Source organism: Alligator sinensis, unplaced genomic scaffold (genome assembly GCF_000455745.1).
Source record: "Alligator sinensis unplaced genomic scaffold, ASM45574v1 scaffold873_1, whole genome shotgun sequence".
Lineage (NCBI taxonomy): Eukaryota > Metazoa > Chordata > Crocodylia > Alligatoridae > Alligator > Alligator sinensis.
In genome coordinates, this window is record NW_005842987.1 from 350,483 (window position 1) to 375,418 (window position 24,936).

At 43.5% G+C, this 24,936-nt stretch overlaps 1 protein-coding gene and 1 long non-coding RNA gene across 2 annotated transcripts in view; both read left to right on the forward strand.

Moving 5' to 3' along the window:
• LOC106723017 (1,4-alpha-glucan-branching enzyme-like) overlaps positions 1 to 24,936 on the forward strand; it is a 132,435-nt gene that overhangs the window by 11,836 nt on the left and 95,663 nt on the right. The gene's annotated exons all lie outside the window — the stretch shown is intronic.
• LOC112548186 lies at positions 20,573 to 23,429 on the forward strand. The gene is made up of 3 exons (XR_003091991.1): positions 20,573 to 20,639; positions 21,111 to 22,750; positions 23,239 to 23,429. It is a non-coding gene; the product is annotated as an uncharacterized LOC112548186 (long non-coding RNA).

Genomic DNA, 24,936 nt, shown 5'->3' on the forward strand with positions numbered 1-24,936 from the left:
GGGTGCGGGTTTCAAGTCTGTCCCCGGGCCCCCCCCTCCCCTCCCCCCCAGCTGTTGAATCTGTCACCTCCAGCTGCTTGGCAACACCAAGCCAAAAATCCGTCTCCAGTTTCTTCTTGTCTGGGGGCGGGGCTCTGCAAAGACTGATTTGCCCTGTGACCTGCACCCTGCTTGGGTGTGATGTGCACCCTGAAGCAAACTTTCAGGCACAAGCACCCTTCTTCGGGAAAGTCAGTTGTCTCCAGAGATAACATCCTTGTTAATAGTAGTATATGGAGATAAGAAATTACAAATCTGATTGCCCACCCATCAGCCTTAGAGTCATAGATGCTAGGGTCAGAAGGGAACTCAGTAGGTCATCGAGTCCGATCCCCTGCCCTAGGCAGGAAAGAGCGCTGGGGTTTCAACTGCCCTCATTTTGTTTTGAGGTTGTTTCATTTCATTTCAACATTGTTTCAAAGCCTTTTGTTTTGTTTTGATTTTGCTGTTTTGAGCTTGAAACAACTCAAAACAGCAACAATACAAAACAGCCGGAGAAATTTTGCACAGCCCTACTTGCCACCACAACCATTGCTTTGACCTTAAGGTCTCCCTCCTCCATTCCTTACACTCCAATACTGTGTTGATCCCTTTCTCTGCCTTCAAGGCATAGATCAAACTTTCAATGCTGATAGAAAACAGTCACAAGGATAGGTCAATGTAGCCCATTTGAATAAGACATAATGTGAAGCCCATTAAGCGCAGTCCCCCTCACCACTCACTCTTTTTCAAGTCATGGTGTACCAGTACATTGCATATATTTTTCTTCCTTTTCACTCCCATAGCTGAGCTATACCTTTCTTTCCCATTTCCAAATATTTTTTTGCTGATGATTTCGTCACACTGCTGATTTCATGTTTATCTTGGAGTCCACTGACTCCAAGATCCCTTTCAGCTTCCGTGCTGCTGAGAGGGTCATTCCCCAGCCAGTAGGTGTGCTGGATAGTTTTGTGCCCTAGGTTCAGCATTCTGCATTTGTCCGTGTTGAACTGCATCCTATTGTGTTCTGTCACTTTTCTAACTTGTCCAGGTCCTCCTGCAGTTGTTCCCTACCTTCCGGTGTGTTCAGTTCACTGCACAATTCAGTATCATCCACAAACTTGGATAGTACACTTCATGCCCACATCCAAGTCACTGATGAAGACATTGAAAAGTACAGGTCCAAGGACCGAGTCCTGCAGGACCCCGCTGCCCACATCATTCCAGGTTGATACCAACCCGTCCACTACCACTCTCTGGGTGCAACCCCAAGCCAATTTGCCACCCACTGGGCTGTGTAAACATCCAAGTCACAGCCTCTTAATTTAATTATGAGAATGGGATGAGATACCGTATTGAAGGCCTTCCTAAAATCCAAGTAAATGATGTGTACCTCTACTCCTGCGTCTAAGTGTTTTGCGACCTTACTGTCTCTGACAGTTGGCTTACACATAGTCAAGCCCTTACCTTTCTCTAAATGTGCAAAGCTGCAAAATTTTTTTTTTTTTTTTTTTTTTTTTAAATGAATAAAGGATATCAAGCAACAAGAATGCACTTCGTAGAAAAAAAATGGTTAAATCGATACTTCCTGACCAGTGATTTTAAATCAAACCCACCCTGGTTGAGTATCTATTGGAATGTTTGTCTAAACAGGAGAATAGTTTTCCAATTTTTTTTATAGTAGATGTGCCCTTTATTGTCTCAAATGTCCTGTATTAGCAATTTTTCCCAGGAATATAGCTTCTTTTGTTTTACATTATGGTCGCTGATTACTTCGTGGCAGGTGCTCTGTGTAAGAGAACTGTTTCTAATACATTTTTTTTTAAGCTTGGACTACTCCCTCGAAATATTTTTATTTCAGCTTTATTTAGTGCTATGAACTGAATTCAGTTAAGTGGAAATTTGGGGAGGACAATATTTCTGTCTGGGAAGAATCTGGAAATTTAAGGTCCAACCCTGGACCTACATAGAGGAAGAGGAAGCCAGATGGAACAGAAACCTAGTTTTCAATTGGTAGACATGGCATGGAGGAAAAAGCTCAGTGCAGACACTGAATAGGATTTAACTTTGTATCTGCATGGCTTATTGTGTTTTTTGTGCCTTTTTTTTTATCTTAGGGAAGCATGATGTTGATTCTTCCTGGAAAGTAGTGATATACAACTATCTACAAAGAATATAAAGCAAATGCACAACATGAAACTAAATAGGGACTGAAAACAGAGTTTGCATTGCTGTGTCTTTTGACTGCCAGATTTTTGGAATAGATACTACTGTATTGCTGTAGTCTTTGGATAGTTCTTATGGACTAGAGCCAATAAATCTGTTATGTTAGTGCATCACTGATGTCCTTAATTGTTTAAACCCATGGGGTAGGGAATTTGGTGCCAGTTTGAGGGATAGAAGCTGTACAACACTTACCTGAACAAGCTGTGCTCACGATCTGCTATAATAAGATTATGTAGTGCAGGAAAAAGTTTACTTGCTTTTATCTGTTTTGAAAAACACTTAGGACACTTACACCAGATGCTTGTGGCTTAGTCAAGAGCTGCAGACAAGTTTGGTGGCCCAAAACAAGTAACATCACAGGGTCCTGGGCTTGATTTAGGATTTTAGAAATTTGGGATGAGCATCTAAGAATGTAGGTCTTAAAACAGCAATGCAAGTAACACTTTTTTTTTTTTTTTTTTTTTTAAACTATTAGAGAATCAAAATAGAAAATGAAAGTCTTTCTCCAGGGGCTCTGAACTATCCTAAAGGGTTCAGTTGAGAAATACGTTCTTGAAATGGGATGGCTTAAGCAGTGGAACTGGGAATTTAGTTCTGCAGGTTCTTAAGAATAACTTGAATCATACCATATTGGCTTTATGGGGCTTTTGTGACTCTTCCATAAGGAATGGAAATGGAGCTGAGAAACTAACTTATACTAGTTGTCCAAATAGCATCTTCCCATAAGCATTGAACTTCTTGATTGTGACAATATTCATATTATTATATACTAGAGTATATGCATGCATTAATGGACAAACTGATGCCTTCCCTCTCTGTTCTGGGCACTGCTGTTGGAAAGGTCTTAAACTCTGCATTGAAGATATACCCTAAGGAGTTTTCAGCTTAATATAGCCTCTGAGGTTGTCCCTCCCTGCCCCCTCCCTGTGTGTGTGTGTGTGTGCGTGCACGCACGCACGCACGCACGCACGCACGCACACAGCTCTTGAGTTCAAAGGTGGTGTTAGCCCAGGCTAGTTATTCCATCATGGGACACAAGCTAAAGTCCAAATTTTACCTTTGCTCTAGCTGGTACCTCCCTCCACTCCCTAGTACTGCTGATTTATCAAATGCTTTTGGTTGAGAATGAGCAACATTATCTATCAGAAAAAAAAAATTACAGATATTTTGTTACCTTAGCTCGCTTGCTTGATCTTACTAAGTAGATGTTGTTAACTGTTGAGAAAAACGATCAAGAAGCAAAACGGTGGCCTAGAGCAAGTATCTAATGAATAAACATCTTCAATAAACTTAAGAGTGATGGTTGGGCTGTCAACAGGAAAGTGCAGTTCGGAGATGCCAGTAGAAGTAGCTGTTTTGCCAAGGTGGAGGGCAAGTGTTTCTCAAGCAGTGGTTCTCAGCCTTTTCAGACCAAAGGTGTCTTTCAAAATGCCGCCACCTAGCTTTTATGAGGTTCTTTGACTATGCAAAAATAATAGAACAATTCTTCTCTTGCCAAAAGCTCTGAAAGACAGCAACAGGTCAATGTTTCTGATACCATGGGTTTTTATTTGAAATCTCTGGATTTACTTTGTGGATCACATGTAGAAATTTGCTTATCTAACAAGGCTAGTCTTGTGTAGCAGTCTCTAAAGGGTCTTGCGGCATCCTGGTTGAGAAGCACAGGCCTAAGAACTAATCTAGCAGTGAGGATTGTTTCGGTCCTCATCAGTTTCTTTCAAGGAACAGAAAGACTAGGATGCAAGCTCGCTCTGCAGGATGGGTCTACATCTAAACTTGCTCACGTTTTAGGGGAGATGAGACCAAGGTATACAGATCTTCTGCCTTGCTCCTCTTTTCTTCCAGATGTATTCTTTTTGGACAATAAACAATTGTTGTGTGTGTTTTTCTTTAAAAAAACAAAAAAAAAACTCTTCTCAGGTGGCTTTTAAACCATTTGCTGGTTATAATGCTTGATCTTGTTTTTTGGTTTTTCTGGTGTGGCAGGAGGAGGGGTTTTGTTGCAAGTCAGAGGCTTGCCCTAGGATTGATTTAACTAGGGCTCTCCATTTGAGAGAGGGTGAAGGATGCAAGTCTTTATGGCCACTGACAGGTGTGGGAGAAAAAATGGCGCTTTACTGGAAGAGGAAGCATGTTAGTTGACTTGGATCCCCAGCATCTGCATAGATCAAGCTCTTAGCAGGACTTTTTGGTGCTTTTTATGTGATGCTGCTCCAATCGGCTATTAGATAAAAGTGCCAAAACCCCCCTTGCTGAAGTGCCCTATCTATACAGCAGGGGCGGGCAATTTATTTTGGGCGGATGGCCACTTTACCCAGTTTTTGCAGGCTGTTGAGGGCTGCATGGGTAGCCCCACCCCCTGACAGGTGCCCTGCCCCTTGGTTACCATCTCGGGATTAATGTCCCAGGGCTAGCACCAGTGTGGCCCAAAGCAAGGCACAGGTTGGCAGGGGCCTGTGAAGCCAGGCTGGGCTGCACCAGCAGGGAGAGGGGGGAGCTAGCCCGGCTCCATAGAGCCTCTGGTGGCTGGGACCTGTGCTTCTGCCACCCTGCTGGCACTGATCCCGGGGCACTAGTGCGGGGCCTGTGCTCCTACACCTGCTCACTCCCAGTGCCCCCCAGCCCTGCGGTACAAGCCGGGGGCAGCGCATAGCCCCGACCCCCTGCTCGCCAGCAGGGAAGAAGCTGGTACTGAGTGTGGGGACAACTGGCCCCTTGACAGTGCTCCCTGCTGCAGGCACTCGCAGCCCACGTGGGGCTGTCTGGAGCAGGCACAGGCAGCCTCTTGCGGGCTGCAGGTGGCTGCAGCACAGGGCGGGTGAGGGGCCACTTTTCTCTGTGCTCAGCACCAGCTTGTAACCCACCTCACTGCCAGCCTGGCAATGGGGCAGGTTACAAGGTGGTGCTGACTGCAGGGGGGGAGGTGGGGAGAAAGCAGCCCATGCCTGACGCCCTGCATTGCAGCCGCTCGCAGGTGGCCTGGGGCTGCCTGTGCCCGCTCTGGCCAGCCCCGTACAGGCTGTGAGCGCTTGCAGCAGGGAGCGCCAGCCATGGGGCAGGGAGGGGCTGCTTTTCTCTGTGAAGGGAAGGAGCCCAGGGAAAAGCCGAGGACGGGGAGGAAGCGGCTCCACGGGGAGGAAGCGGCTCCTCCCCTGCCCCATGCTGCAGGTGCTTGCAGCCCATATGGGGCTGTCTGGAGCAGACACAGGCAGCCCCATGCGGGCTGAAAGCATCTGCAGCATGGGGCACTGAACGTGGGGCAGGGAGGGGCCACTTCATTTTTTGACGGGAACCAAGGGCAGAGAAATAATAATTTTAGGTGCTACGTGGGCTGGATAGAATGGCCTTGCAGGTTGCATCTGGCCCGTGTGCCGTATTTTGCCCACCCCTGCTATACAGACATTGGGTGAACTGGGTCAAACTAATGTGATGCCTCCTTCTGGGCATGTGTTTTTTATGTTCAGGAGTGTGCCCAGCTGTAAATAAAGCACATTTAAAAATTTTTTTTGCTTTCCTTTGGTTTCCTTCCCTCCTGCCGCGCCACCCCCACGTCTGTAAGCAGCCTATCTGATCTGTGTGCTCAACAGAGGCTTAAAATGTAATTAAATTTGTGTTTATTTCACCACATCTTACTTGTGTGCCCAGGGTCAAAAAAAGTTCTTATAGTTCAGTAGAAAAAAGCTTTTTATAATAGGTTGGCTTACTCCAGTAAAAATATATATGTATATGTATATGTCTGTCCTGTTTGTCTGTTGTCCCGGTGAGGTGCACATTGAAGCAGCAGTGAGGGCATGATAACTTGCATGGAGTCTGAGCTTTTAACTGTAATTCGTTGGCGTTGAGTCTGCAACCAACTCAGTTTTTATCTGCGTGTCCTTTTTTTCCCTTTCCTTTTTAAAAAGACTGTGGGAGGAACAGGGTAAGGAATAAATAACCTAAATGACTAATTCAGAGGCTGCTAACCAATTAAAATCAGTAACTTTTATCTGTGTGTGTTTAAAATAGACAAGCATTGATCTTATAGATGACTCATACATGGGTCTTGCCATGTACAGTTAGTTGGGCACTACAGTTTTTGGGAGTCTGAATATGTGCAAGAAGTGCTGGGATAAAGCCTCTAATCATTGCCTATCACCATGACTGCAGATCACTTAATCCTGTAAATTCCTATCCTATTCTATTTCAAGGAATCGGTCTCCCTGTTTTGCTGCTTTTGAGTTTAAAAGTAAGAGCACAATGTTCTCATTTTGCAAAACTCTTTAGAAAATTGGCAGCCTCTCAGACATAAGCTTGGTAAACTCATATTTGCTCTCCCTGTCCCCCACCTGCTTATTCCCATTATGCTTTTTAATCCTAGTTTTTCTTCTTATCTTCCTTTTTTCCCACAGTATGAGGTCCTGTTTATTTATGCTGTGCCATAGATCTGGAATCTTCCTCCCATCTCTTACTTGAACATTGTACATTCATATTTTTTTTTCCATGAGTAACTGTAAAAGAAATGTAAATTAACTATAGTGGAAAAAAGATGCTTTGTATCTAAAATGCTTAAACCTGTTCAGGCGCTGAGTTCTTAATTATATGCAACTGCCTTTCATAGTGTCTGACAGTCCTAATTGAGCTCCGTATTGTAGAAAGCTGCTCAGGTCTGATCTTTTAAAGGCCTGCTTCCGACCCACACCCAATTATTATAGAATTAGACCTGAACCTGCAACCCACATTAGCAGCATTGTCTTACTCATGGACTGATCCAACCAGCTTTAAGCAAACCCACAACCAGATCCAAACACATGGAGGGAGATGAGAGAGGAAGAGAGGGGTTGCTGCTCCCTTCCTCACTGTGTGTCAGCGGCTGGAGCTGGCTGGTAAATCCCCTGTCTGGCTGCTGCCTGCCTCTCCCCTCCCCCTTCCCTCCTGCACTGGGGAACTGCACACTAGTGGCTGTATCCTCTTTCTGGCTGCTGCTTCCCTCCTTCGGGACTTCCTTGGCTGTGCTGTCTGCCTGGTGGGGTTGCTTTGGCTCCTGCACTGCTCAGGGTAGATGGGTGCAGCCCCTCGTCCAGGGCAGGGCAGGGCTGGAGCCCAGTACTGCTATGCCTGTCCTCACCCCTGCACCTGACCAATTTAATTATTTAACTGTTGTGATTACAATAGGTTTAAACAAATATTTTATTTAATGGGATGTTCCCCTTTCATACAATAGTTCAGGTAAAGCACTTGGACGGGCTGATCTGCATTATCTACCCTTTTCAGGGGAAGAACGCATTTAACCTTGAGTTTCTTACTCTGCAGGAGAGTTTCCAAAGAGCCAGACTCTGCTGGCTTGCGGTAAGGGACTCTAGCATTCTTTGTTACTGAAGAGGTTACCAAAATGACACTTCTCGGGGCTTTTTCTTAAAAAATTTTTAAACACCAGGAGCTGGGGTGGGTGGGACAGTCATGGGGGCAGGGGGGCTGTGGGAGTGGGCAGGAGATGGGCGCTGGCAGGGGTCCCCCCCCCTCCCCTGCCCCCTACTTACCGGCCCCAAGTTCGGCTTCAGCTCCCTGCAGTGGCGAGTGGGGACTGTCCGAATTATCGAAGCTCTCCGAATCTTTTCTGTAGATTCGGAGAGCTTTGAATTGATTCGGACCTTTTTACTGGTCCCCTGATTCAATTCAGAGTTGGAGATTCAGCCACCGAATCAGGCCAAATCTCCTCCAAATCAAATCGGCACCCGAAGCTTCATGCAGCCCTAATGCTTGTTTTGTGATTTTAATGTAGCAATACTAATATTAAGTATCTGGTTTCAAAACAGTACGGTTTGGTAGGCAATACATCTTTTATATCCCTTTCTATTCACCCCAATACATTCCTTCTCTTCCCCCCCCCCCCCCCAAAAAAAAAAAAAAAAAAAAAAAAAAAAAAAAAAAAAAAAAAAAAAAAACCCCTAAAAACAAACAAAAAAAACCCCAAACACACCAGAAACCCAAACATTTAAAAGAAAATTCTTTGGTTGGGTCAGCCTTAACTGTAACTCTGTTCATGGGGGAAAAACAAACAAACAAAAAAAACCCTTTTTGTGTAATGCTGAATACATAGGTCCTTGAACTTCCTCATTGTAACATTGCCATTCCAGGGATAATGCAATATTTATTCTATCCCATACATAGTGCAGCAAAACTTACCAGTATCTCTTCAGTAACCTTACTGTGTAAAACCAGAACACTTTTATCCTTATGAAAAATAGCTACTGCAGAATCAGGGGGGGTTATTTTCCTTATCTAGACATTTCTGGGCGTTGGAATAGAATGAGATCTTTTGAGGAAAGATTAGGGACATGCAAGTATATATGTTTTAAGAGTTTTGTTTGTTTTAAATCTCAGTCCCAAACTCTAGAAGTTGCAGCTCTTCTCTTCTACTATGCAGGGTAAATACCTCATGCCCAAATTTTAGTGTTGAGCCTTTGACTCAATTTTCTGTTGAAGAATTAGTGGTATCTTGGATCACTGCTTCAGTCAGGGGAAACAGTGTGACACTCAGGACTCAATTCCCGTTTCAAAAACGTTGTTAAACTGAAATTAGGCATGAAAGGTTTTTTTGTCTCTATTTGCAGTGTGCTTTAATGAATTGAGCCTAGCCTTCACAAACTGGAGGGCCCTAACTCTTGGAGGTGGAACCAGGGTTCAAATTACACTTTGACTCTTGTGGGGGGGGGGGTCTGCAAAAAACAAACAAACCCCGGAACAAAACAAAAAAATTGGGCTGCTCATCACAATGCCCTAATAAAATCAGAGACCCTTCCCAGGTTATGATTTTCAAATTGTATGTGGGGCTCACCTCCTCCCCCATATTGAACTCTGGGTGGAACAGTTTAGGGAAGCGTACCGTTACAGGAGAGCTCATAAATTAAATACAGGGCTGGCTTAGTCTCTTAGTCTCTCAGATGTTGGTTGAAACTTTTCTAGACCAAGGATTTGTCTTGCATTTACTTTCTTTTTTGTAAGAACCTGTTCAAACTAAGCATGGAGAGAAACTGTTAAATCATTACTGCTGTGTTGTGGCTTGCTTACCTCCAGGAAACTTTGGTAGCATGTCAAAACAGTAGCTAAGAATGAAACTCCTTTAACATGGTTGGGTTGATAGTGCCATTAAAGGACAAGAAGTACACTGAACTGGGAGGTTCTGGCACAAAGGTGGAATGAGTTGGGCCTGCTTTGGTGCTTTCAACAGCACTATCCCTCCTGGGGCCTAACGTGCGTTCCAGTGGTCTCTGCGGGCTAGAGGAGCCGTCCATCTCTGGTCAGAGGCATTTTCACCCATACTTCAGAACAGAGCCCCAGTTTCCCATCTCCTCCTCTCCTCCTTCCCTCAGGGTAACTCGTAACAGAAGAAAATTTAATTTGATTAACAGTGTGGATGGGCTTACAAATAAGCTGGGGGAGGCTTCACTGTTTGTTGGCTGATCCGTGGTAATAGTTTCATGTTTTCACTGATTCCTGCCATAACTAGAACTGCTGTTTATCCCTAAATGCTCAGTTACTACAGTTTTTGCTTTCACTTAATATGAGGTAGAGTGAACATGGGGAAGCAACAGGTTGAAAACCTACAAAAAGGGCTTAAAGTGGGGGTGCTCAAACCCTGGCCCAGGGAGCCATGCTATTTGGCTCTCAGTAGTTTTTCATAGGTCTGAAAACCTGGTAGGGAGGGAGCAGTTACTGTAACTGCTGATCCCCTGCTGCCCAATTTCTGGACCTGTAATGAGCCAGATAGCATAGTAGACTGGTGCATGGAGGTGCCTTTATGCATGATCTGGGCACACGGGCTGGCTGGAGATGGTGTGAGGCCCAATCTTGTAGTGCAGGGCCCAGTGAAGGCAGTGTGGGGTCTGAGCTGGCCTGTGTGGCTCGTTGGGCCCATTGCACCAAAAGGTTTGAGACCCACTGATTTTAAAACATCAAGTGTTTTGCTGAAAGAAATTTAAATGCTATAAGAGTGTTTCTGAAACACATGGCAGTTACAAAGCAAAGCCATTTTGTGTGTAATGATCACTTACTGGACCACATCACTTCTCTGAACAGTTGTAAATGATGGGTGCATTGATCAGTGCTGCCATTGGCATTTGCTGCTGCTCTGTAGTTTCCTTACTGCCACAGACATACAACATGGGCAGCCATTTAGCTGTTAGTTTATGAAACATCCTTGTAGGTTCATAAATATGGGTAAGTAATGCATAGGTCAAGTTTTTGATTGTAGAGATTGGTGAGTGTATCTACATGTACCCTTTTAAAGCAGGATTAGCCTAAAATCACCATTTTTAAGGCACATTAAGGGGACGTGTTCACACATGCATACCCTTAATGCACCTTTAAAAATGGCAATATTAAGCTAACTCCACCTATATTTGATGCCTGCATAAAACAAGCATCACATTTAGGCACAAGTTGCATTAGCCTATGTGTGGATGCTTAATCTGTATGAACATAGTGTGTGTTAATGGACTCACACCGCATTCATGTGCATTAACGCATCTGCACATGGGTTAATGCAACTTAGCTAATCGCACCTAAAAGTTAATGCACCTTAATGTGCATCAGCATGTCTACCTAGATCACCATAATGCACCTTAGGCGATTTCAGTTCAGGCAAATGTAAATACACTTGTAGAGGCACCCAATGGGTAGTATGGGTTTGAGCAATTCAACTCTGACACTTCTTTATAGTGGTAGTTCTCAACTTCATTTAGACTCAGAAAAATACCAGCTCTTAGCTTTCCTGTAGCCAGAAAAAGCAAAGCAATTCTTTTATTATAAAACTCAGGAAAACCACAACAGGTCAGAATATTTTTTTTTGATACTACAGATTTTATTTGAAATCTTGGGGTCTATCTTGTGAATTGTATATAGGCCTCTTTTAAACCGAACAACGATAATATTGGGCAGTGCACTGCAGCACCCTTAAGGGTCTCATGGCATACCAGGGTGCTGTGGCACACTAGTGGAGAATTAGTGGTCTACCAGGACTGGCATTCTATTTGGCGCTCATACAGATGTGTTGAGAGAAGACACAATGACAAGTCCTTTCAAAAGTTTTGGCCTTAATATCCATGCCAAGTTCTCAGGAAGCAAGCAGATTTGAAGGCAGAGAGTAAACTGTCATGCTGTTAGCAACAATCACCCCTAACACAATTTGCAAATCGGTGGAGGGTTGCCAACTTAAGGCTCAGGCAGAAAGGGGCCCTGAAAATGGTAATTTTTGGATTATTATTATAACCTCTGGTGAAGAGGGGCCCGATACTAAAAGTTTGCCTGGGGCCTCCAGGAGTCTGGGTGTGGTGCTGAGCTGCAGGATCTGTCCTGCTGACAGTGGGAGGCTTCACCTGTACCACAGCTGAGTCCTAGTGCTGCTCATCTTGGGACCCCACTCATTCCAGCCTGCTGCCTGAATGTTACTGGCTGCTGATATAAATCACAAAACCACCAGTTCAGTTCTTGAAAGACAGAGCTCTCTTTGCATGCTAAGGGGTGCAAATTTGCATTTTGGTAGGATAATGCTGTTAATCTTGGCTTCTAAAAGACTTGCCTCATTCTGGTTGCAGTATGGCATTTTTTCATTTTATAATGCTGGTCTTTGTAAACAAAATCTTTTAGGTCATGTTTCTTTTGATAGATGCAAACCAGCTGAGGTTGAGGCCTGAAAATGCTCCTGTTTAAAAATGTAAATATGTCGTATTTAATTATTACACTGGAACAGCTGGTTTTCTTTGCTGCTGCTGCTCAGTACCCTCCAAGTACTCCTCCAAGTACTGTGTTGGCTTTATTTTATAGAGAACAGTACGGTTCCAGACACATGAAGAGCTCTCTCCTTGACCTGACATGTCATGTTCTGAAACTGGGAAACACAATCCTGCAAGATCTAAGAATCATTACAAATCTCACCGTTTTCTGTTTCAAGGGAAACGTGCTCTTCCTTGACCTTGCCTTCACTATTAAAAATACATAGTGCATCTTGGCTTTAAAGAAGAAAAACTAAAATTGACACCCTTGTCATCCTGGGGACTAAAAGAAAAAGGAGAACAACGTGGTTCCCATCTAGAAGGCACTTGTATTCCACAGAGCAATATAAGATGAGAATAAATGTCTCTCCTTCCTCTTAAAAAAAATCTTTCTTAGGGGGCACTTTATTTAACAAAGTTAACATGGCTTTCCACCACAAAGTGTTCAAACTCCTTTTAAAAGAAACCTAAGAAAAATATGCTACCTGGATTTATAAAGCTTTCTTTTATATGTGCTGTATTATTTCTTCCTTCCGTTTTTAACATTGTTTATGAGTTTGTGGTGCAGGTGTCTGGTGATATTATGACTTCCTGTACTTTGTTAAGAAAACTTCTACATAATTTTAGTGTGTGTGTGTGTGTGTGTGGTTTCCCTCTCCCCACCCCAAAAATGAGCAAGCAGATTAATTTACTGTAGCTGTTGAGCTCCCATAGGTTCATATGTTACCTACTTAATGTAGCTGCAACCACAAGGTCAGGGCATGGCCCTGGCATAATGTAAGAGCTGTACAAATGACGCCAGCATAGCTTGGCTTAATATTTCAGTACTAATACAAAGCCACATAATTGGCACATGATCTGGGCAGAATAGAAATCATGGTTTTGCATCCAGTACTTTAAAATTCCCTTTGCTGTCATGATCATGTCTTTCATGTAATAACATGGGGTAGGGCACCATGCTCTACTAAAGGAAGATTAAAGTAAAACAAACTAGTGGAAGAAATAATAGATAAGATGCAATAACAAGGTAAGAGTAAGAGGGGTAGTATTTGCCACCTGCTTAAATGACCAATTTCTGTAAATGCGGGGATTTCTACATACTACTAACCTCACCTGGGTACCATATTCCACAAGCTGAATTTTTCCATTGAATCCATGGGGAATTGATTTCAAGCTTAGTGGCAAAGTATGGCTCAATTTATGTGGTTTCTTAAACAATGATACAGGCATTTTAATTTTTGTAAACCTCTTGAAGTTCTTTAAGGAACTGTTGCCTTGACTCTTACAGATAATTGGAAAGTGGTGCAAAACCTCATACAGCTTTTCTGTGGTGTTTGAAACGACTGCATCTTTTAACAAACTGGCAATGTCAGTGGTCTTGCAGTATAATTAAGCATATTTTTTTCCCCTATATAAGTAGATTAATCTGTAGAAACGCACCTGACAGATGGCAAAGTCTGTCTTGCTTATGGATTTTTTTCCAGAACTTTGTAGATAATGTGAAATAACTTAATTTTAGTTGTGTTGCAAGCCAAGGGACAAGAACTAAAATATTTATAGCAGAAAAGCTGGCTAATAGAGAGAACAATAGAATCTTGTTCTTCAAGCACTGAAGAGGTGTTTTTTTGTTTTTTGTTTTTTTTCTCCCCCCCCCCCCCCCCCCGAATGTGAATGGTTGCCCTTAAGTATAATTTACCTTTTTCTCTCTTTCCATATATATTGTTATTTCTGTGTGTGTATTTAGGTACTGGTATCTTTTTTTTTCCTCTAGTGTAGAAGGCAATCTCTGTTGTCTATGCCTTAAGAAGCCAGAAACCTCCTGCAGAAGAGAAAATAGTGAGAATGAGCAGCATAGGGATGGTGACTTATGCAGTAAATAGACACCACATTTGTCCTGGGAGAGCCTTTTGACTTGGGCTCCTACAGACCTAGAAGTCCACTGTCCTTCAAGTTGCTCTGAAGTATTCAGGATAAAATATGCTAATTCTTTTTCCTTGGGCATCATTGTGTGCTTCTATAAGGTTATGGGGGGGTCATTCCTGGGAGAAGTTCGGCAGCTTGTGCATGTAGAGGGGGGGAAAAACAACAATGCAGCTTGGAAAAGCCACATGTGTTAGGGGCTTGTTACACCTTTATGCCGGGGTGGGCAAAATACAGCCTGTGGGCTGGGTTCAGCTCACAGCTGACTTGGATCCAGCCCACAGACAGGCACTCGCCAATTAACTGTGAGGCAGCAGCTGTTTTCCTGCCCGTTTGCAGCAAGCTGAGAGTTAGGCAGGCAGTGCCGAACCCCTTCCCCTCCTCTCCAACCTGTGGACTGAGCCACATTGCAAAGAGCAGGAAGGGGGGAAGCCCCCACATGCACATATCCCACCCTGCTCCATACCCATACATGCACCTAACACTGTCCCACACACCCCACTATACACATCTCGCACACATACACCCCCACCACAGATGCACTATATTCCCCCCACGCCCCTCCACACACAATATGCAAGCGAACTGCCCCCTGCCCCAAAAGGAGTACTTCCTAGGCAAGGGGAGAGGCTCCCAGCGGCAAATGTCAGGGGTTAGGGGCAGGACTTCCAGTCCCAAGATGGTGACCAGGGGGTGGGACACCCGCCAAGGGGCGGGGCTACCCTTGTGGCCCCTGATACGTCACCAGAACTCGTTAAGCAGCCCTCCAGCCAAAATCCTTGCCTTATGCTGTGAGCTGCACAAATGTGGATCAATGCTAGTGGTAGCTTGAAGTTGGGAGCCATCACACCCTTATTGTAGAAACCTTTTTTGACTGTCCCTGAGCTGCATACCTGTGACTTGCCACTAGAGGCCTGATGAGCAGGGACAGGCTTCTAGCCCTGCTCTACATTCAGGGATGTGAGAGATGCTGGGATACCGGAGGACTTCAGCTTGAGTGGCACATCTGTGGGGAATGGCCAGGCCTTAATGGAACAGGAGCTGGTTAGTGCAGGTTAGAGAGAATCCTACCCTGGAGTGGTGCAACTTTGAGCTGCCTAACAAGCGCTTAAGACTACTTTTAATGTGTTCATGTGCGGACAGTTCAGGGGCTAAGAGCTCCAGGATACACCCAAAATTAACAAGGCCCTAAGTAACTGTTGTGCCTGGCTTTTTTTGATCTAGGTCAAACCCCAGGACAGTCAGTCCTGTGTCAAATGAGATGCCTATTTGCAGCTTTAAAGAGTAATGGTGTATCAACTGAGAATGAAAGGGTAACTGTAGGTTGGTTTGTTAAAAAGCTTTTCAAAAGATACTCTTTTTGCATTCTTCAGAAGGAGATAAGGGAGACTAGGAGCCAGGAATGTTGTCAATAGATGATACTAAAATGTGTATTAGTCACCTGAGAGAAAAATATCATCCTCCAGTATTTGTTCTGGACTTCAGAATGCATGTGAAAAAGCAAACTAACCCTTAAATTTGAATCTTTCAAAAAAAAAAAAATCACAATTTGATAATTTTTTTTAAACTTTAAAAGGGGATTTTTTTCCTTTAAAATTGGAACACAGATTGTTTTTGTGGTACATTGCTAATGGGGACAAAATGATTCCAGAATGCTGTGAACAAGTAATACAGAACAGGTTGCTTCATTTAATCTGCTAAGGAAGAGGCAGGGGAGGGAGATGGCTGCCAATGTCGGAAGTGGGGGTAGGAGAGAGGAAGAGCACTTACCTGGGTAAGTGGCCATTGTGGAGGGGAAGGAGGGTGGGGGGAAGGAGAGAGCTTATCTCCAGTAAGAGCTGTCTAGGGGGGAGAAGCAGGAGAGACCAGGGAGGGTGGTAAGGGGATCAGCAAGGTAGAGAAGGTACAGTTTACATATTCTCTTTGTTTGAACTAGAAATACCTGTTGCATGGGGGAGGGAGGGTATAATTGTCAGAGGCAGTGATATGCCGACAACGTTTTTGAAACAGGATGCCCTGCCCCTCACTCCCAACCCACAGTCCCCTATTCTCTCCAGCCCCCTTTTTTTTTTTTATTTATTTATTTATTTATTTTTTATTTGATGCCTTTTAAAATAAAGAATGTGGCCTTTGAAAGTCTTGAGTACATTTCCTAAAATCACAATTGTATCTGTGAATGGAGCTAGCTGTATTTAAAAAGGGGGAAAAAAGTTCACTGCTTCTATACAGTACTTTGACAACTATGACTTGCAATAGAGTATCTCCTAATCCCAGAAGTAGGGACAGGTAAATTTGTCAAGGTCTGGTACTCTGACCTATGTGAGGGGAGGACCTCTTGCCTGTTACAAATACAATACAATACAAAGTGATGCTCTGTGCTTATCAACTAATTGCTTTCTGTCACAAAACCTGCTTTGAACTACATTTGCCATTTTGTAGGATACCTTTATAAAATCAGTTGTGTTGGTTAGCAGCATTTAAATGCAAACACAAGTTGGGAGGGTTGTTGCAATTCTTTTTGAGAAGTTTTTAGATCAGATTGACACCAGCCCTACTAGTCTTCTTACATGATCAATGCTTTGGGTGTCAGTTACTTTGTGACCTGTACCTTTTTGTTTTTATTTGCATTCAGTGCTTCCAATCCCTGAGCCCGCTGTCTATTTTCCAGAGTAGAATTGCATGATTAGTCCGCTCTTCTGGACCATGGCTTTTAGTTCCCAGTATAAAACATCATCTGGTCTCCCTTCCTTCACATTCTACCTTCTCTAGTGCAGTGATCAAAGTCCTGACAGTTTTTCTTAAAGCTAGGCAGTTATTGAGGATCAATGCTTTTTGTAGAAAATGTTTTTGGTTTTTTGTTTTTTGTTTTTTAAAAAAAATTTTAATAGCATATTGTACACATTTGGCGTTGGGCAATTTATTTGGGCTGGAGGGCCACTTAAGGAGTCTTGGTGACTGTTGAGGGCTGGGGTGGGGGATGGAGAGATGCTATTTGGTCCTATCCAGCCCACTGCTTTTGCCACGCTGCACTAGGAAATTTGGAGGTGGTTACCCTGGGCTAACACCTTCCTCTCCACCCCCATGGCCAGTGTGGACTTGCCTCCTAGTGGTACTGGGGCAGCTTACCATGGCGGTTGGGTGGGACAGCTACTCAGCATGCTGCATTTTTCTCCATCCCGTCTGGGCCTGACTGCCGGTGACTGTGGTGCTGGATCTGCGACAGGAATCTGGCGGAGCAGAGGACGGTGGAAGAGTCTGGATATGGAAGGGGTAGAGGAGTCTGTGCCTTGCCCAGCCCAGCCCCGGCTATATCCGAGCAGATCAGTGTGGGGCACAGCCCGCCCTCGGGCTTTTGGTGGCAGTCGGTAGGCTGCATAGGATCAATTGGTGGGCTGTATTTGGCCCATGGGCCATACTTTGCCCACCCTGATCTAGCTTTTCCTTTTTTTCCTGAAGTTGGGAAAGCCCACTGCGTTTCAACTCCCTGGATAGTTTAGCAAGCAGCCCTCTGAGAGAACGTATTGTATACCGTTTAGTGCCCAAGCAGATGCCTAACTAGCTGTGTTGGTACTCTGGACAGAGTGGTGAGGGAGATGGTGCATTGTGCTGACCACTGCACAGTGTGGGGTGGGGAGAGGAGACATTGCACTTTGGTATGAGCTTGAGCTGCTGAAGTCATAGGACTAGTTCCCTAGGCCACAGCTGCAGGAGCCTCTGCTATGTGTGTGCTCTGTCTTGGGGTGGGGGGGCCATACCATTTTAGCATCCTCTCTAAATTGGTGCTCAAGGCTGCTAATCCTCAGTTTACCCACCTCTAGTTATGCTACTGTGTCAAAGTGATCTTAACTTTCCCAGCTGTTCAAAAATTTGTTTTCCTTTCATTCTGTTTGTGAGTATGCAGTGGGTAGTCTAGCTCAGTTTGTATATGTAATAGGCTTAGCTATTCTTACCTGAGAAACAACTTTGTTGCTCCATGTAAGCTGGAGAAATAGGAAGTGCTTGCAGTTCAGTATCTAATATCTTCTCCTCAGTGACCTTATTGCATAAAATGCTCATTCATCTGCTGTGTTACAAGTCCATTTTTGTCACGGAAGCCATTAAGAAAAGCTTTGTAGCTGGACACAGGGCACCAGCCTGAAGCCAGGTATAAACTCTACTGTAGAGTTATGCTGATAGATATACTGGTAAAGCATTCCTAGCGTGGATGCAGCATACTTCAGTAAAAACAGTTTTTTGCTGGTACGCTGTTTCACCTCTTTGTTTACCCCTTCCTTTTTCTTCCCCATCACTCCCCAGGGAAATGATTCTTAACTGCAAAAGCATAATGTCCTGATTATAACTGCAGTGATCGGGGGCTGCTGCTGGCACTGCTGTATAGGTCACAAATTCTCCTGCATAACCCTGGCCAATATAGCTCTAGAAAGAGGTCTGGAGTAAATGTGGCCTTAGAATGATATTTTCACATTTCTTGGAGTTAGACAATTGCTTTAAGTGTCTATTTGCATAAGAGTTCTGTTTGCTGGTGTAGCTGAATCCTCTTTCACACATAATGCACTGTTGCCAATCTACACACCAGGGATGATTAATACATCAACAAGTAGTTTGTACTGTAAATTGTTTCTTTCACAAGCTTAATGACCTCTTAGGCTTTCATTCCTTGGTTTCTGAAGTATTAAACTGAGACTTTATTCAAGCTTGAAATTAGACACCGGCATATTTCACTATTTGTCTTGAAAGGTACTGTTTTTCTTCTAACATGCATGGAAAGAAAAACCTGTAAGACCAGAGGACTAACCACTAAAGACCAAATATATTCTTTTTAATACTGCAACTCCAGTGATGTCACTGTCTCTGCAGGTCTAGGGAAAAAAAGACCTATCTGGGTCTCTCTGTTTTGAGAGCTGCTTCTCAAATATGATTTATAGTGGCTGTTAGTCAACACTTTTCAAGCTGTATACTCCATGCTGTTGCTCTTAAGGAGCAGGTCTGTATTTAAAAAAATAAATAAATAAAAAAAAAAGTATGAAGTCGGGGTGCAGATAGGAATATTTGGTCCTAGGTACCACAGTTTTGTGGTGTATGTATGGTGGTGTTTCTTTGTTTTTATTTTTTATTTTGTTTTAACTTAAATTTGGTGTCTCCTTTTTTTTTTACATGTAGCACCAGCTCTTTTAGATTTCATAGTATATACCTTACTTTGACTCTGAGGTAGTGTTACAGACACAAAGTTTGTTTGTGCTAAATACAGCAATTTAACTGTCATGCTCTAAAATAGAGCCAGACCATTTGTTAAAGTACTCTGCCAGTTCACTGCTCCAGGGAGCTTTGCATTTGTTTGAACTTCTGTCTTAAGTGCTGTATAATTCTGTTCTTCTCTGGTGTGACAGCACTGGGATTACCAGCAATGGCTGCAAAATCTCATTGTGAGAGACCACTTGCCTAGGACCTTGTCCAGAACTGATGTAATGGCACGAGGCTGAGAGCTCTGTGTATCCGGGAACATAGAGTCTCTGTTTATGTTGGATCCATCAGTGAATCCTACCACCCATAGTAACTAGTCACCAGCAACCTAAATGCTTTTGGTGTCAACTGAAACTAATATCTTGGGGGTTTGGGTTGCTCTAATTAGGTTGCTGTTGTGCTATGTCACCAAGCTTGATCATGCATAGAAGGTTATGAATGGGAGGAATTCTTCCTACTGTTTAGTGGCTGCTAATGACCCCAAATGCTGCCCTCCCTCTTCTTCTGCTGCCCCCCTCCCCCCCCCCCCCCACCCACCATCTGCAAAAGAGGGAAGTGGCGCGGGGCATCAATATGAGGAAGTGGTGAGGGAGTTGAAGAGCTTGGGGTGAGTCTGCTGCAAATCTGTTGTCACAGGCCTGTGGCTTGAGAATGACTGACTAGTTAATGGAACAGATCCTTAGTCCCCTACTGAAATTTGATAGCCTCTCTGCAATTGATAAGTCTCCTTCATTTGCTTATAGATACAGAGGCTGAAGCAGAAGAAACGTGACTCCTTGTCTTGCTACTTGTCAAAGTGTCTATGGCAACAGTTTATATATAATTTGGGGAATTTTTAGCAAACTGTGTTAACAATATTATCAGTTTGTTGCATGGTGGCAGTGCTTGTGCAAATGTGTTCCAATTGCTCGTAATGGGAATATTACTGGATCCTGTTTTAGTCCCTTGTTTTTTAGCTACCTCTGCCATGGTTCCATAGCTTAGACTTCACATTGGGCTCTGCTTCTGGAGTACCCCTCTTGTTCACCTGATCTAGTGGAGCTCTAGAGGTGATCCTGGGAACTACAGACCTAGTGAGTTTCAGTTCTGCCCCTGGCAGGTTGGTAGAATCTATAATAAAGAATAAAATTAATGATCACATGGACGAACATAATCTTCTGGGGAAGAACCAACATGTGTTTTTTGTTTTTTGTTTTTTTTTAAATAAAGTAAATCCTGCATCACCAATCTGCTTGAGTTCTTTTGAGGGTGCCAGTGAGCATATGGGTAAGGGGAAATCCAGTTGACATAATACACTTGGACTTTTAAAAAATTTTTGACAAGGTCCCTCATCTAAACTAAAACTGGTGGATGTCAGGAAGATAATGGATTGAGGATGAATCACTCCTATGTCTGTCCAGTTAAATGTTCTCCTTTTTAGAATCTTCTTCTTCCACTGTCAGACGAGATGCTAGCTTAAATGGACCATTGGACTGACCCAACATGGTACTTATGTTCTTATAGTATTCTGTAGCTGTTAATGTTGTGGTGCTTCTCAAATGGGTGAAAGTATGAATCCCTCCAAACACCAGTTGGTCCAGGGCCTCTTCAAGGGTCCATCCAGAAGTATGCAGAAAATGGCAGCTTTAAATAGTTCTAGCAATTTTCTACTGCCAAGCAGAGAAAATGGATGCCCCTGCCTGGATGTCCCTGCATCTAAGCAGAGGTAGAAGCTTGTCAAGAGGACCCTGTAACAAAGTACTTTGGGGAGAGAAGGTGTGGGGGTGGGATGGCACATTAACACAAACTAGTTAATGTGATGTGGTAGCTCCAAGAAGATTAAATTTAATGGGGCAATAAATGGCAGAACAAAAATGAACTTCAAAGAATATATATAGTGTGTGTGTGTGTGTGTGTGTATATATATGTGTGTGTATATATATAAAATTTTTTTTTTTTATTTATTTTTTTTGTCAGATGACATCAGCAGACAGACATGACACTCGTCGTACGATTGGCTCCTAAACAGAAGAGCATGGCTGTAGAGCACTCCAGTTGCACAACCCTCTTGTGCAAGGGTTCAGATGAAGATGTTCCTTTATGAATTTTTCTGCTCTGGCTGCAGCACAGCCTGGCCTCAGCTGCTGTCTCTGGATGGGAGGGGAGGGAGGTCCACTCGGGGATTTTCTAGACCCTACTGGAGTGGGGGTAGAGGGGAATGGATTGGAGTCCCTCACCTCAGAGGGAGGGGGCTCCAATTTGCCCACTCCACTCCAGCAGGACTGAGAATCCCAGAACAGGCCTCCCTTTCCTTCTGCCTTCCCTCTCCCTTTCCTATCCAGAGATAGCAGCAGACCTGCAAGAGTTGGGGGCTGAGGTAGGGGGAAAGGCTGCATAGACACAGATTCTCTCCTTGTATTGACTCGAAATTGAAGCCAATCCTCTACTCTCCCAGTGCAACAGCTAACATTCTTTGGGTCAGGAGGACTGATCCAATTCATGGTGCTTTCTGTGAATCGCCATGAGTTGCACCTGGGAACTTCTGTCTGTGCCCCTAGTGACTGTTTTAAAGCAGTAATTCTGAACCAGGGTTCCATGATACTGATGCCATAAGATCTTTTTAAGAGGGTTCTAGAATGCCAATTAAGTGATTCAAAAGATAAACCAAACAGTTCCAAATAAGCATCCATAGTCTCAAAAGCATTTCAACCTATATAGTCTTTCCGGTATTTAATAATTTTTGCCCCCCCCACCAATAGTCAAGAAGCACATGAAAGCTAAGATCTGACTTGAGGCACCCCTCTCAGAGGGGTCCCCTAAGTCGAAGAGGTTGAGAACTACTGGGTTAAAGTATTTATACAAGTAAATTTTCAGTCTAAAATTCTTTAGAAGGCTGAATGGAGATTCAGACCTTTTTGTTCCCTTGGGGGGAAAAAAAAAATCTGTTTCTGTTCCATATTCCTTTTAATAATATCTGGATCTTCTGTTAATCCAATATGTGGGAGCTTGCACCCCCTTAATTTGTATGCTTAAATCTGGAGGAGTTGCTGTTTTAAAATTTGCATGCAAGTAAGTCTGGCCTGATGGCTTCAGTTTTAATTAAAAGCAGGATATGAAACTTTTAAGGGGAAAGAACAGAATTCCACTTCTTTGAAGCAGTTTGTGGGGGGGTGAGGAGGTGTTTTGCTTCTGGCTTGTTGCCTGCCTGAATTGCAGGGCAGCATTTGGGTGCAGGGAACCATACAAGCATACAGCCTTAGCAGGGATCCAACATGGCATGGGGTGGGGAAAGGCTGGAGGGAGGGGAAGACTCTGCCTCCACCTTCCCAGCCCCTGCCAATCCCTGCCTTCATTCACTTAAAAGCCTGCAAAGCTCTCTGGGCTACATGCTTTAGGAACCCCTGGCAGCTCAGTGTCCACAATGCAGGCTCACTCTGGTTCTCTGAACTTCTGTACAGGTCAGTCTTTCTCTCGGGGAAAGAAAAGCAAACCTGGTAGAGTAGTTGTGGATGATGTGATTTTAATTTGTGTGTGCAGCTGAAGATGGGATGTTCTAGATTGCATGGGAGAACACCAAATCCTACAGCTATGGGGGATGTGACTTGCCTATTGCATAAGTGAGTGAACCATTTATAGTTGTTATAGAAAGTGAACAGGAGGGGAAAAAAAACCAAAACTTTTTTTAATAAAATAACACTCAAACAGGATATGACTTATTCCCTATCCTGAATCTAGTGTAGAATGTAGTGGGGTACACTAGTCCTTGTTGAATCTTAAATACTGGCAGCTTGTCCACAATGGCACCACCCTGTTCCAGCATAATTGTATTTGGCATCTCTCCTTCTGCATGTTAGATTTAAGAAAATCTTCATTAAACTGCTTGCTTTTTAGAGAGTGCGTAGCTGGATTATGACACTTGGGTTAAAATGCTTCAAAAGATGAACTTTGCAACCCCTGTATACTGTATAGCAATGTTAATGAAGGATGTAAGCCATGCAAGTATGCTTTAGTGGATATCTTCTTGCTATGCTAGACAGCCTAGAACATAACACTTAATCCAGTGCTTGTTGGTTTTTTTTTTTTTTATTTTTTTTTTTTAAATAAGGAAACTCCAGTACACAGTTTGAAGGATGGAGCGTGCTATAAGTGACAGTGTTACAGAAGACCAACATACCTTTGTCCCACTTTACCTCTTACCAAAAAAGAAATATTGGAGACTCTCTGAAATTGAAGTGATTAAAGACAACTCGTACTTTAACCAGTTTAAAATCTCTGGCTATTTGTTTTGGGCTTTGTATGTTTATCTTGGGATTTTTTTTTTTTTTTTTAGTTTTCACTTAATGTATTCCATTTTGGTGAAATGATATCATTGTTCGTTGTAACCAGAGAAAATGAGGAAGGAAGCAACATCATAGACACAGTGGCAAACCTAGCTGTGCCTCCTAGGATAAATATATTAATTATGGTGCATTACATTCCAGACAGTATATGGAAATGGATAATAAAAAAGTGTCTGTTTCTTCTTCGTTTTTCTATCTCTCTTCCAAGTATTAAGAGAAATCTTTACAGAGAACAATTATGACTGTAATGAGATGGTTAGAGCAAACAGATAGTAGCAAATGTAATAATACTGCTTGCACTAGTTATTGTGGTGACACATTAATTGCAGTTCATTACAAGATCTAGTGAGATTTGGCATGAAATGTCACTAATACTGGCTTGTCCCATAATTTGATCCTCTACTTTCTAACAGCTGAAGAGGCACTCAGTCATGTGTATATATGGGAGCTTAGAGTAATACAATTTGTTTATTGTCTCTCAGCAAAGATGTAATTCTTGCTAAAATGCATAGAATCAGGGTTGACCCCTCCAGCATCATTTTATCTTTTTCTGCATGGGGTTGGGCATGTGCCTAAATCATCCTTGACCAAAGCTTATCCGATTTCTGCTTCATAACCTCCAGTGGAGGAGATTTTGCAACTTCCTTGAGCAGTGTATTCCATCATTTTACTGTTCTAACAGTAAGGAATCTTTCTCTGAAGCTATTCTAGTATGAGACTGCTGGAATAGAATCTGATTCTTGGGATTCTGACGCTGTAAAGGATTTCCTATGAATAAGGAAACAAATCCAGAATGGGTTTGGAGTGTAGGCTCAGGGGTATATCACTCCTCCACCCCATGGAGCCAGATCAGAGCCTTGGGGCTGGTCTGTGGGCTGGATTGGGCTCACAGACTGGCCTTGTATACTGGAGCCAGTGGGCATGCTGGGCTGGCCCTGTCTGCTGCATGCCTGGGGCACATGTTGCATACAGTACACAGGGTAGTCTGTGGGCTTGATCCAACCTGGCCTCAGTTCTGTGCACAGAGCTGGTCCAGCATGGGTGTAGCATATGCCAGACTGACTCTGCATGCATTGTGTGGGGCTGGGCTGGGCCTGCCTACTCAAAGACCTGTAGGTAGTATTGCAGGCCAGATGGTTTTTGAAACACCTTGTGGAGCTCTATTCATTTCTCAAAATTAGCACTTGTAGACATGCCCAGCGAGTACTTAGAAGCATTAGCCATTTTTAAGGCACGTTAAGGTTGCAGGTCTACATGTGTATAGCCCCAAATCACCATTTTTAAAAGTGAATTAAGGGTAACTGAACTTAAATTCGATACCTGCATAAAGCAGGCAGAGCTCCCACCCTCAGCACCCAGCCTGCCAGGCTGAGCCACACAGAGCCCCCAGGAGCTCATGCTGCCTCTCCCATGGGCAGTGTCCAGCAGGGAGGCTGGGTGTTTGCTCAGGACAGAGTTGGGTG